General features: G+C 43.7%; 1 protein-coding gene across 12 annotated transcripts in view; it reads right to left on the bottom strand.

Annotated features, from left to right (window-relative positions):
• TSPAN4 (tetraspanin 4) overlaps positions 1-13,708 on the bottom strand; it is a 683,463-nt gene that overhangs the window by 62,313 nt on the left and 607,442 nt on the right. The window lies entirely within an intron of this gene.

Raw genomic sequence — 13,708 nt, 5'->3', positions numbered from 1 at the left:
AGCGGAAAAGTCTTGGCTCCATGGAAGTCAATGGAAAAACACTCATTGACTTCAATGGACCAGGATTTAATTCCTGTGTGGTGCGTGCCCGCGCACCCACATTCATGTTCCCTGATGCCTGATGCAGTACCTGGTAACTGCTGCCTGAGGATGTCCGAAAATGGACACCACAGAACTGCTGTAATATCCTGAGGCACAGAGCCACTCCGCTGTCCTGGCCCTATTTACGTAATAGTCTCTTACATCTAAACTGACACTTGGAGGTGGGGGAGAGGGGAGACTTACGATCAGCTATCAGAAAAGCAATCCTCACTCGCTGCTCAGTGCTCGTCTGTGATAACAGTCATTACGAAAAGGTTGCCTCTGCTGCTTGTATATAAATCAGTGTCAAACACAGCTCTAACCCCCAGCGACAATAAGCCAGCTTTCCATTGAGCACAGCCTGCCATGTGAATTAGCACATGACTGCTGAATGGCCGGTATTGTTGGTGGTAGCAGCAGGAGCAGCCCACTGACATTTACTTAAATACCAGGTGATCTTTTCAACAGATTTGGAGGTTTGTGACACTTTTTCCTCCTGCTTTCCTGAGTGCCCCCCTCCAAAGAGAAAATCAATTTCCTTCTTTCCTCAAGCTGTCTGACCTTGAAAAGCCCATTGCTTTGCTTTGTTGGAATATACTGAGCTGTTCTTCTGCCAACTATAATTCATCAAGAAGAAGGTGAAAGGAAACAGTAGGATTTTGGGGGGGGGGGCAGGGTTTGCATAAAGAATAATGTTGCTTTTTCTCCTAGCTTTTCCATATTCTGTAAGCACTTTTGGTTCATTCAAGTGGTGTTGTAACTCTTTTGGTACCAAATCTTTGAAGGAAAGACTAATGGGTTAAGTGAAGGATCTAAACAACATGTTTTCCAGCCATAAGATCTTTTCTCTTCTGTGTTTTATGATTTGAACTTTCACTGATCTCTGGAGGAAAACTTTTTAATAGTTCTTTGCTTTAGGTGAACAGTATGTAATCACTGGCTCGGCCTTCACCATTGGAGATCATTGATCAGCAAGTATTGCTGGGCTATGAAGCTTATTTTCATTATGACTCACTGGGTCCAGGATCTTAAGTGAATTAAAGTAACTTGCCGATATTATATACCCTCAAAAATGTGCCTGTGTCTTACTGGCTCCAGTCCCTACTCATATACTTGGTCCAGCTACCTCTGATCTCCAGCTAGTTTGCTTCCCAGCAATAGTGAAGCCAGGTTTTGAGCAGTGGTGGAGCCAGGAAAAGTGATGGGTCATCAGTGGTGCTACCTTCAATTATACCTACTGGCTTGAAAAGGCACTACACGTACACCTGAAGGATGCTGGAAGGGGACCAGGGTCACCACCCCACCCACCTATTAGCTCCTGCTTCCAAGCAGTTCAGAGGGCTGGTATCTATAGCACTGTAGGATGTCCTCCATGATATCTTTGACACCAATGGCAAGGAATCAAGGCACATACATAGGAAGGAAAAAAGAGATCTCACCGTGTGGTTATATGCATGATCTGGTATATGTAAGAGAACACAATGTCCTTTTATGTGCAAAATGGGGTTTGAATGACAGAAGTCACCTCCCTGTGCTCTAGATGACAAATTTCACCTCCCCATGCCTGGAGTCTAATCCTAAAGCTCAAACAGATCAGCTATTACCTATTAGAAGCATGGTCTGACACTTCTGCCTGTCAGGCTCCAAACCAGTTAATAATGGTGTGAGAGATGCATGACCAACAATTTCAACTAGACGTTATTCCAGGTACCTCACTGCTGGGTTAAATAAAAGGGAGAAGATGAAGAATTTCATCTGCAAATTTTATCTAATAAAGTGGTCTATTCCCAACATTATTTTCAGTGGCAGCTGGCAAATCTAAGATGAAGGGTGCATTCCATTGGACAACCTACAATCAGATAACACGACAAGTCATTTTCTTCGCTCGTTTGTATATGTAAAAAATACTAAACGTTTACTGTCAACTTAAGTTGTCTAAAATATATATTGACACTACAAAAACGTTCTTAGAATGAATAAAAATGTGCTGTCTGTTTCAATATACCACCCCAGTCATTCCTTTACATTGGCTGCAGTTTGTTTTTACATGGCTTGTTCTGCCTCAGTTATTTATTTATTATCTCAGCCCTTGAAATCTCTCTTCTCCTTTCAGCTGCTCTTTTCTTTTTGAGACAGAAGCCGGGGGGGTGGGGGGGGGGAGCAGCAGCATATACTAATCGTCAGAGCAGAGTCTGGGCAGCAGGAGCTATGGGGCTAAATCATCACCTAAAATCAGTGTAGCTCAACTGCATAAACTGGTATTGTACAACCCAACAACTTCAACCAAGGTGAAGAGCTAGCCCATTGTCCTCTATTCCTGGTCTACCCAGAGACTTGAACTGGCTTCCTGAATGAGCATGGACGAGTCACTTAGAGCTCAACCCTGGGAGATGCTGAGTGCCTCCTGATAGGTGCTGGGAGCTCTCAATTCCCACTGACTTTACTGGGAGTCAGTACTTCTCAGGCGCCACTCTGCACCACACAGGATCAAGCCCTTTATTTCGCTCTGCCTCATTTTCTCCATCTGTAAAATAGGAGCACATCTACTTATCCACCCTTTGAAATGTAATTTGAGATCCTTGGATGAAAGCTGTTACATTAGTACAAAATATTAATTATTAATATTTTCATATTGCAGCAGCATCCTTGAGAGAAGCCAACTGAAGAGATAGGGCATGAAACAGCAGAGCTCACCTGTCTTTGAAAAAGCATCTATTGCAAAAGCTCCAGTTCAAGCTACAAGCCTGGGAAACAGCTGATCTAATTATGGAAAAGCTTCCCATGACAAAAAGTATGAAGATGTGCTCCACTCCCTCGATTGTGTATTATATAGGCACTCAGCTAGCAAGAAGGCAGCATAGGTGATTTACCCTCTGCTGTATGCTACCTGAATGGTACCAACTTTTTAAATGAAACCCAAAAGTAAAATTTCATGTTCCTGAAAGTAAGGGACTGGTCATACTGATTTGAGCCAGGCACAGTGCAGATAGCAACCATGAAGGATTTCCCCATACAGTTCTGGAAATGCACTTCCAGCCACCCAACTTAGTAGTCCAGCCCTGGGTCTCTCCTGAGTGGAAGCTGTATGCCAAATTGTATGATGGTTTTGCAATATGAATAAATATCCAGTGATGACAGTGAAAGACACACCAAACTCACCTTCACTTGTGAATGTACAATGAATCTGTAAAGGTAACAGACCACTGAAGTAGCTAACCCTCACACAGGTGGGTACTAGCATTTGGTGTGGAGTCATGCTTCCCTTTTATTGAGGAGAGTTGGATTTTTTCCCCCTAACACTTCATTCTAAGATTCCATTAAGCTCTGAGCCTCACAGTTCAGGCATTCCCATTGGGGAACCCTAATGCATTTTATATGCAGTTATTGTTTTAGTTTGCTTTTGAGTAACACCTAATTCAGAGTGTGCACTTAACTCTTGTCATCGGTACTTTGGTATCCCCCAGTGACCAATGCTAACAGCATTTTGCAGTTGCACTTCCAGTTCCTGCTTTAACAAATGAATTAGAAGTAAAGGATTTTCTTTTTTGTGTTTGCTATTTCAAACACACAGGCAATGATTTCCTCTGCCTCAAATAAAAGGTTAACACAGGGATTCAAGACTCCAGGCAGGGAGCTGTTATAGAGGATGAAAGGGAAAATACAACCAATAGATCTTTATAATTAATCAGAATTAATTAAATGCCATCAGATTCCCTATGGAATTAAATATTATACATTACACCCATTAGAGTGACCAAAATAATTCACCAAGAGTAGAATTTCCTCAATGAGGTCCCAACCCAGCAAGGCAATTAAACTTTAATGAGAGACTCATGGTCTTAAGCACGTGCTTAAATATTTTGCTGAACTGGAGACAAAATGAATTGGGTACAATTAGCTGCTTGTGACAACGCTGCTGCAACTCCTAAAATAGGGTATCACCTTTGAAACACAAATAGCTTGGTTAAGATAAATGGTGTTACCATGCAAAATAAACCACACACACACACCCCCCAGCTGTCATTTCCATTTTAACTATCTCATCCTTTTAACACTATTCTGTGTCACTGAAGTATGTAAAGTGCTTGACCAAGGTCTAATACATCACCCTTATAACGAACAATAAGCACAGAGAAATTTCTACAGAGGACAGAATACAGAATTCTTGCAAACCAACCTGCTTATTACTGTTAAGTTACTCACTGGTTATAACGGACACTTTCCAGACTTTTATGGCTCTCAGTAGTGCTCTGAACTGAGGGAGTCTAAGTGCTAACAGCAAGATGAGGGCTACATGTGACACTCCTTTTAAGGTAAACCAAAGCGAGTTTTAACTGGGAAGTGCCATGTTAAGAAATAAGCTGTCTGCTCAGAAGCCATTCACACAGGTATTAAAACCAGTATCACCTGAAATAGTTTTAAAACATGGCATGTTACCACCGCAAACCCAGGCAGAAATACCTGAAGGAATTTATGACGACCTTGTTAGCTTTCGTTGCCATGGGCTCCTGCTGCACACTGTCAAATGACCTCTGGCATTAACCACACTAGCGTTTCTCTGAAATTCTCCCAGCATTGCATTATAATGAGTGTAGTCACCCCAGCTGTAGCAACAGTGGGAGGATTATTGCAGACAGCGCTTCAGTGTCTTTACCGCCATATTGTGTAAATACGTTCAAATGGTATGGTGGTAAAAATGCCAGCAGGCACTAGCAACCAGGCTGCACTAGCGGTACCAACGGTGGAGTTGCAATAGTAAGAGCTTTTAAGAAAAATGCCAATGTGGAGAAAGCCTGAGAAGGGCGTAGAAGGCCAGGTGCAGGTGAGTAAAGGCAGGATGCGGAGCCAAAGGAGTACTGCAGAGTGACCACCTAGCCCCTCAGTTTTGCAGGATTTTCCAAGGACTCTGGTGGGGGAGGTTTGAGGTCCATGTGCGGTGTCTGCTCTACAGTGAGACAAATCCTGTCCACCCCAATGGGATGGAGCCTTGGGAACTCTGAGAATGGAAACTCAAGTGTTTTCCAAGGCCACATCTACTCTACCAAGTTTTGTCGACAAAAGTGATGTTGACACCCGAAAGTCGACATAATAAAAAAGTCAGAATCACATGTTCACACTCGCTCCCTCTGTCAGCACAGCACGTCCACAGTGGAGGCACCATCATCGACAGTGTGAGCAACGCACTGTGGGTACCTATCCCACAGTCCAGCTCAACACTTTGTTGCTAGGTGTTGTGGGATGGCGGAGAGGATCGTGGCGCATCCTGGGACCAGGATCTCTGTCCCGTGATGTACTGTTTTCTCTCCCAGCACTCCATGGGCTTCCAGCTTTCTTTCCCAGCATTTTTGCAACGGTCCTTCTTTGCTGTGCACCCTGGCATCTTTGTGAGAAGGGATGGATCCCATGCTGCTCTCATATGCTCTGTTAACTGTCATGAAGATATTGTGGATGGCAGTGCAGTTAATCGTGAAGTTCCTAACTGAAGAAGACTCCCAGATACCTGACATGCTGCGTGATGTGGACAGGAGCAACTTTAGATTGCTTTTGGCTTTCATACAACAGCTGCATACGGTAGACCATTGCTTTTGGGCTTGGGAAACAAGCACTGTATGGTGGGATCGTATCGTCACGCAGGTGTGGGATGAAGAGCAGTGACAACAGAACTTTTGGATGCGGAAAGCTACCTTCCTGGAACTGTGTGCAGAGCTCGCCCCAACACTGCAGCGCAAGGACACCAGAATGAGAGCTGCCCTATCAGTGGAGAAGCGTGTGGCAATCGCTGTGTGGAAGCTGGTGACTCCAGCCTGCTATCAGTCGGTCGCAAATCAATTTGGAGTAGGGAAGTTGACCATTGGGGCTGCATTAATGCAAGTGTACAGGGCAATCACTGGGAAATGTGCGTGAAATAGTGGATGGTTTTACAGGAATGGGTTTCCCTAACTGGGGGCGCTCCTCATGGGGAAAAGAGCACACACTCTTTGCAAGGGTCGTGGTGCAGCATACTAGGAAAAAAAATTCTAAAATTCTTCCACACTTTTCACAGGCAGAGGTCATTCTAGCAGACATCTCACTGCTAAGGGTAAGCAGGGAAGCAAGTGCACATCTTCTCCATGCTTGTGGCTTCTGCCCTGCTCCTGCTGCTCGCCTGCGTGCTGCATTGGTCCCTGCACAAGTGATTGCCGAATGGCATGGGAAAGTTTCCTACAATGGGGGAAAGGAACAAAGCAGCTCTGCCAAGGAACCTTTGGCAGAGGATTGCTGAGTATCTCCAGGAAGCTTTCCTGGAGATCTCTGGAGGATTCCCATGAGATCTCGGTGTGCATCAACACCCTGTTCTGCCACACTGATTAGCTACATAGGGAAATGTCCAGCTCACAGAAACACAGCCAGCCTCCCACATTTCTAGACCTTGAACTCACCTCCACACTACACAAACCACAGCCACTTACCAGGCTTCTCCTCTTCTGCTTCTTACTCACTGGAAAGCAACTGCTGAGACTGGCTAGACACCTCTGGAGTGGAGAACCGTTTCTGGCTGCCTGCCCCACTGGGTGACCCCGCTGGGAGCTCCTCATCATTGTCTAACTCTACCTCTTCATCTGTAACTTCATCCTCCAAGATAGGTCCGCCTCCAGGCCCGCCGAAGTATCCACGGGGCTCTTGGTGGTGGAGTTGCCACCAAGGATGGCGTTCAGCTCCTTATAGAACCAGCAGGTCTTAGGTGAAGCACAGGAGTGATAGTTTGCTTCCCTCACCTTATGGTACACCTGCCTCTTCTCCTTTATCTTCACTCTGCACGGCAGCATCCCCCGATCACTTTTCACACAAGCCTCCAATAATGTGTTGTCAGGGTTCCTTCCCCACTCTGAGCTCTAGGGTACAGATGTGGGGACCCGCATGAAAACCCCGCTAAGCTTATTTTTACCAGCTTAGGTTAAAATCTGGTATGCTGCTGCCACTACCAAGCGATTTATCAAAGAATCAGGGAAAAGACTTCTTGGAGACGTCTTCCCCCAAAATATCCCCCCAAGCCCTTACATCCCCTTTCCTGGGGAGGCTTGAGAATAAACAAGAGGAGCACAAACCAGCCTTGGATTTTTAAGACCCAAAAAACCCAATCAGATTCTTAAAAAACAGAACTTTATTAGAAGAACAAAAAACGATAAGAGAACAACTCTGTAAGATCAGAATGGAAGATAATCTTACAGGCAGTCAGATCTAAAACATAGAGAATCCCTCTAGGCAAAACCTTAATTTACAAAAAGACACAAAAACAGGAATACACATTTCCTCCAGCACAGCGAATTTCACAAGCCAAAACAAAGAAAACCTAATGCATTTTCTAGCTAGATTACTTACTAACTTTACAGGGGTTGGAAGGCTTGTATCCTTGATCTGTTCCAGGCAAAGGTATCACACAGACAGACAAAAGCCTTTTCCCCCCCACTCCAGATTTGAAAGTGTCTTGTCCGCTCATTGGTCATTTTGGGTCAGGTGCCAGCCAGGTTACCTGAGCTTCTTAACCCTTTACAGGTAAAAGGACTTTGCCTCTGGCCAGGAGGGATTTTATAGCATTGTATACAGAAAGGTGGTTACCCTTCCCTTTATATGTGGGTATAGATATCCCAATTACTACAGCTCAAGCACAGCTGGGACTGCTGAGCCTCCTCTCCCCGTAAACTGATCAGATCCAAACAGCTCAACAGTGGTCCAAGCGGGAGAAAGTTTGGTGCCATAACCCGCCATGGTCACCTAGGAAGATGCGAGGAGACCTCTCCACTCTGAGCCAGCAGGAAATGGAATTTCAAAAACTCCCAGGGCTTCTAAGGGGGAGAGGCAGCTGGTTGTTTACCTGGCTGCAGGACCTGGAGTCCAAACTGCTGACCAGAGCCGTCAGAATGGGCATTGTGGGACACCTCCTGGAGGCCAATTAAAATGTGCTGTCTACAGTGGCACTCTGCCAAGAAAAATGTAGAGGAAAAAGATGTATGTCTCTCATCAGGATGGCTGTATTTTGTCACCAAAAACGGGCATTTTTCCCGACAAAAGTCGCATTGCAGTGTGTACGCATTCACTGTTTGATTGACAAAAGACAGTTTTGGGCGACAAAACTTGGTAGCGTAGACAAGGTCCAAATAACTTTAGCCCTCCGTTAGCAACTTCTTGTGTAGGGTGCACGATCAGCTCCTAATCCACCTCAGCTTCCCCATCTCTGAAAAGGTGTTAACTGTAACAGGTTGGCCATGTTTGCTTTAAAGCGTCCCAAGCACTAGCAGGTCTTGATCCTGCTGAGAGGAATGTTAAGTGGATTCTGCTGTTTTAATGGTACTGCTGACATGCTACTCTACTGTAGACATGTGGAAGGTGAAAGTGGCTTTTTAGAGAGGAAAGGATGGAGTGTATGGGCTGAGCTGTCTGGAGAGAGGAATCTTGGGAGCAGCCCAGTATGGATAGGAGGCTTGAGCTGAACTTTGTTATGTTGTTAATTTCTTTCATCAGACTGTGAACCCCTTCCTCATACTGATGAGCAGCTGGGTACAAAGGGACAATTCCTGGGAGTAACTGCTCAAGAATGTGAGTAAGACAATCTGGACCTTTGCTAATAAAGCCAAACCCCAAGGAGAAGGTGAGTGCGGCCTCTACATATTATATTTGAGAGCAGGTGGGTAAAGGCATCTGCTCACATTAATCTACCTCACAGGTGTGTAGCAGAGATTAGTTAACACATATGCACATACTTACCTGTGCTGGTAATGTTCAACACAGCTAATGGTGCCGGGATTCTAGGTGGCAATTTTCAATGTGTTTAAGGGAGTTAAGTGCCCAATTCCCACTGAAAATCCCAGTCCTAACCTCAGTTTCCAAGGGTACTAACTGCTCCCATAATCAATCCCACCCCCCTTCAAAGAGCCTTCACTGTTTCTATTCCGTAAACTGCCCCGTATTATTTAGGCTGTCATTTAAAAAAATTAAGTTAATGTTTGTTTATTTATGCTTTTCCGTTTATGGGTGCCAAATAGCAGAAGTATATAATACTACCTATAAGTCAGAAAAAGGGGACATGTGAATTAACAAACCTACTGAAAAATGATCTATCATAGTTACAAAAGACAGTAAATCTAGACATTTTTCTGTGCCTCTGGGAAAACAGTCATAGTAAAAATAAGGACAGATGTTAAAAACAGAGGGACTGAAAAGTTATTACTGGTACATCACCATGCACCTTATTTGCATGGCTTATATTCTTAAAGGGCCCAAACCTCTGAAGTGCTGAGCTCAACTGGGAGTTCATGGGGTTCAGCATCTCCCAGAAGCAGCTCAATACCTCACAGGATTGAGCCCCAATGCTCTGCTTCTGTCAGTGTAAAATTGAGCTTAATCTCTCCATTATTGCCTCTTATAATACCTAAACAGCCACACATCATAAAAGCTAACTCATAAAAATGGCCTGAATATGTACTGTAGGTCAAGTGCTGGTCTGTGTCGACAGAAGCAAAATGAACACATATTAAGGGCCAAATTCAAACCATATGTCAGTGGACAGACCTCCTCTGATGTTTGTGGCGTTTGGGCTGCTTCCCCAGGGCTGAATTGAGCCTTCATGCTACAGAAGTGGCAATAATGTGAATAGGAATTCTCTTGATAGCAGCAGCTGCACACACAACCTGCTCCCTTTAGACAGATTATTCTTGCCCCAGGGCAAACGAAACTGCATGATGTGTATGTGTGTGTCTTTGTGTATGCACAGATGCCACTGCCAGCTCAGGGATGTATATGCCCAAACGTAAGGTGCACTGTCATGCCACCCCAAAACATACTTCTGCTACTGCTGTGCAGGACCTCTGGATCAACCTCTCCACTGCTTTTGAAGGACCCAGAGTCAGATGGAAGAGTTTCACCTCCCTTTCTCCCCACCACAACCAGTTCCCCCTACCCCCTCCCCAGGTGGCACCTACACACAACACTCCACTAGATCTGCAGCACTCAAGGGTTTAGTCATGGAGGGTGAGTGGCAAGGACATCAGGAGGAATGGTGTGCAGAAAGTGAGCTCAGGCTATGAAAGAGAGATCCGCAGTGCAGCTCTGAGACGTTACTCTCATTCCCCTTTCATTCCAATGCTACATATTGATGGGTTGTTCTCCGAGCCTCTTTCACTTTAGAGCATCGTACCTCATGAGCAGTTCATGGAGAGGACCATAAAGCAAAGCAGAATGCTTCTCTCACCCAACCTGAGATCGAGACAAGCTTTCACACATGGGGTGGAGGGAAGACATCCATTCTAATGCATGAGCAATGTGCAATAATTCATTACTCAGAAGCATCTTTTAGTTAGACTGGAAACCATAATAATTTCTGACCACCACCCCCTCCAGCCTGGCTAATAAGAATAGCCCAGTCTGAGCTGATGAGCTTTCCAGGGAGTTATTTTGCTCATCTGCATAGTAGCATTCTCTTCCAGAGCAAAAGGAGCGGCAGTTCTTTTACCAAAACAGAAAAACAAAACAAAACAAAAACCTGATAAGTGACTGACTGTAAAATAAAAAAAACAAACAAACAACAAATAAAAAATATTTTAAAAATGCTGGTGCTATAGAATCGTGAACATGCTCTTACAGTGTGCGTCATGGTGATTTACATAGAAATAGTCTCCTTTGCAGCCCAGGAGACAACTGTAAGTTAGTGTAAACGTGCAGCCAGATGCATATTCACTCCCTCGCTAATACTGCGCTGCACTCTCTAGTTTATCCTTGTGAACATTCTGCAGCCGAAGGAATGAAAAAGAGACGTCGGTCTATAGAAGTACACTATTAAATCAACAACTGAAAACAGCCCTGAAATCAGCTCAGCTTTTCAACTCTTCCGTAGATTTTTATTTTCTTTTAGTCTTGTGGTTAAGGCAAAGCATTAGGTTCTAGTCCTAGTGCTGATACCGTCTTCCTACATAGCCCTGGGCAAGTCCTTTAACCTCTCTGCTTCAGACTCCTGATTTGAGAGGGGATAGTAATACTGCCCTACTTCACAGAGTGCTGAGAGGATTAATTAATGTTTGTAATAAGGGAGCAGAGTATTGGCTTCACGAACTTTACACTGTCAAAGAAGCAAGGGGTGATGGAGGGCCGTTGGGGATCCTGTTCCTTCTCCGTTTAGCCTCCTCTTAAGCCAATAGGAAATAATGATCATTCCCCATTTTATACTGGGAAGAATTTTTATACACATGTGTATGTGCACACTTACATACACATAGCCAATCAACAGCAGGCCTCTGGGTACTACAGAAACCTGCTGCTTTCTGAATATGTTTAGTACACAGAAGCCTGTTGAGTCTGATTTATTTGTGATAAAGGCTTGAAAAGCTGTTTTCTTCTGATGTGTGGATGTTAGCATACAGTGTTCATTAAAAGATATTCCAACAAACTGCATTAACTGGATTACCCCGGTGATTAGGCTCAAACGTCTCTGATTTAGCCACATTTCTCACAACAGTATGTATAACAATATTTTTCTTCAGACATTAATCTCACCCTGCTGTAGGGAAATATTAGTTTTAGACTGATAATGTTTTATTTCTTTTTAGTAAGTCTGGTATAGGGCAGAAACACAGGAACTGCAACCCAGACAATGACCACTGATCCACCTACTCTAGTATTCTAGATTTAATAGATTAAGGGATTATGATCATTTAGTCTGATCACCAGCATTGCACAGGCCATAAAAATCTCACCCAGTGATTCCCGAAGCAAGCCCAATAACTTGTGGTTGAACTAGATCATACATTTTAGAATGAGATTCGTTCTTGAGGTCAACCTTGTCATGGCTCCAGCACTGCTCTATACAAAACGATTCAAAGGAAAGTGAGTTCCTCCCTCTCCTCATCAATAGCATAGCCAAAAATTCTGCAAATGTACAGGGCACGGGGAAACGGCGCATGGCATTCCTTCCTGACTCCTGCTAGCAACCAATTTATGACCTGAAGAATAAGGATTATTATCCTTTGTAACTATTAACTCAGCCAGTGTAACAGCATTGAATGATTTATTAATGTAAACATCCAATCCTTTCCCTTCCACCCACCCACCCACATTTTACTAAACTATTCACCTCAGGGAATTCTGTGGGTTGATTATATACACAACATGAAAAGTGTTTCTTCTCTTCTGAACATGCTTTCTTTACATTTCAAGCACACTTCCTGTGCTTGTGTTAAGAGGAAAGTGTGGTTGGTCTTCACTATACTACTCATTATTTTAGGTACCTCGATCATCTCTCTTCTTAATATCGTCCCTTTCCCAAACTAAAGCATGCTAGACTTTTTCATCCCTTTTCATATGAAAGTTTCCTCCCCCAGTGCTTCTAATCATTTTCATTACCCTTCTCTGAAATGAGGTGACCAAAACTCAATGTTGAATTCATGGTGAAGTCATTCCATCAATTTACATAATGGCATTATAAAATTCCCATATGACTCCCCTTCTTCTACAGCCAAATGTTGTATTTGCTTTTTGGAGTACTGCTGTACATTCAGCAGATGCCCTCATTAAACTGTTCTCTGTGACGTGTACACCTTTCTCCTGAGAGGTCTCAACTAATTCAGAACCCATCAGCGTGCATGAGTAGTTTTAAATTGTCTCTTCCAATGTAAATTATCTTGCAAGTCAATTCTGAGTTTTACTTGCTATGCTGTTGCCTAATAAACTAATTCTTTTAGGTCTTTCTGGAGACTCTCTCACAATCATCATGCTCTTTTTACTCTTGTAAATAAGTTTGGGCCTTCCAATAAATGGTGGCCATCTTGTTATTCACTATTCTACTCCTCATCCTAGAGGCACCTTGCTATTAATGTCTTTCCATTCTGAGAAACAGTCATTTATCCTGCTCTTCACTTCCCAGCTCCTAAACAGTTTTTAATTCATGGCAAAATTTTACCATCAATCCACAGTTCCATAACAGTCTATTGTAAGAGACTTCAATAGAAGCCTGCTGAACGCCTAAAAATATTGAATCTAATGGTTCTTCTGGACTCGTTATTTTATTATCTCTTTTCAAAAACCCTAGTGGGTTAGAGACACCCAGTTTATCCTTACAACTGTGCCCTTTTGTGGTGGAAACACAGGAATTGCCATACTGGATCAGACCAGTGGTCCATCAAGGTAAAATCTGAACACAAAAAATTAAGGGACCTTTTACTAATCCCTAACACTGTCACTGTGGCAGTTAGCTGGAATTTCATTAGACTGTCCAGAGGTGCTCTCAGAAACAAGTTTGACAGATGACAACCTATTTGCCTCTGCCTTTTACATCCCTGCCATCCAGACTTTCTAACAATCTCAAAGTCACTTCTGAAATGTAAACATATTAAAAAAATATGCAATTGCTATTAGCATCCACCTCTGAGGTACCTTTCTCTTTCCCATCCCTTCCCAGCTGAGAGTTCCCTTTATATCTAAATGGTGATTGCTTTGGTAATACCTCTGACCTTGACTTGTGCATGAGAGGGCGAGAGAGAGAACGCACGCAAGAGAGACACAACTCAAGCCCTGGAAATCTGTTTATGTATTCTGAGAGCACATCTTCAGAGAGGGTGACTTGAGAAAGAGGGAAGCATGATGTGCATGCCAAGGCGAGCAC

Source organism: Caretta caretta, chromosome 6 (assembly GCF_965140235.1).
Source record: "Caretta caretta isolate rCarCar2 chromosome 6, rCarCar1.hap1, whole genome shotgun sequence".
NCBI classification, from domain to species: domain Eukaryota; kingdom Metazoa; phylum Chordata; order Testudines; family Cheloniidae; genus Caretta; species Caretta caretta.
This window is presented reverse-complemented; position numbering and strand designations above follow the sequence as displayed.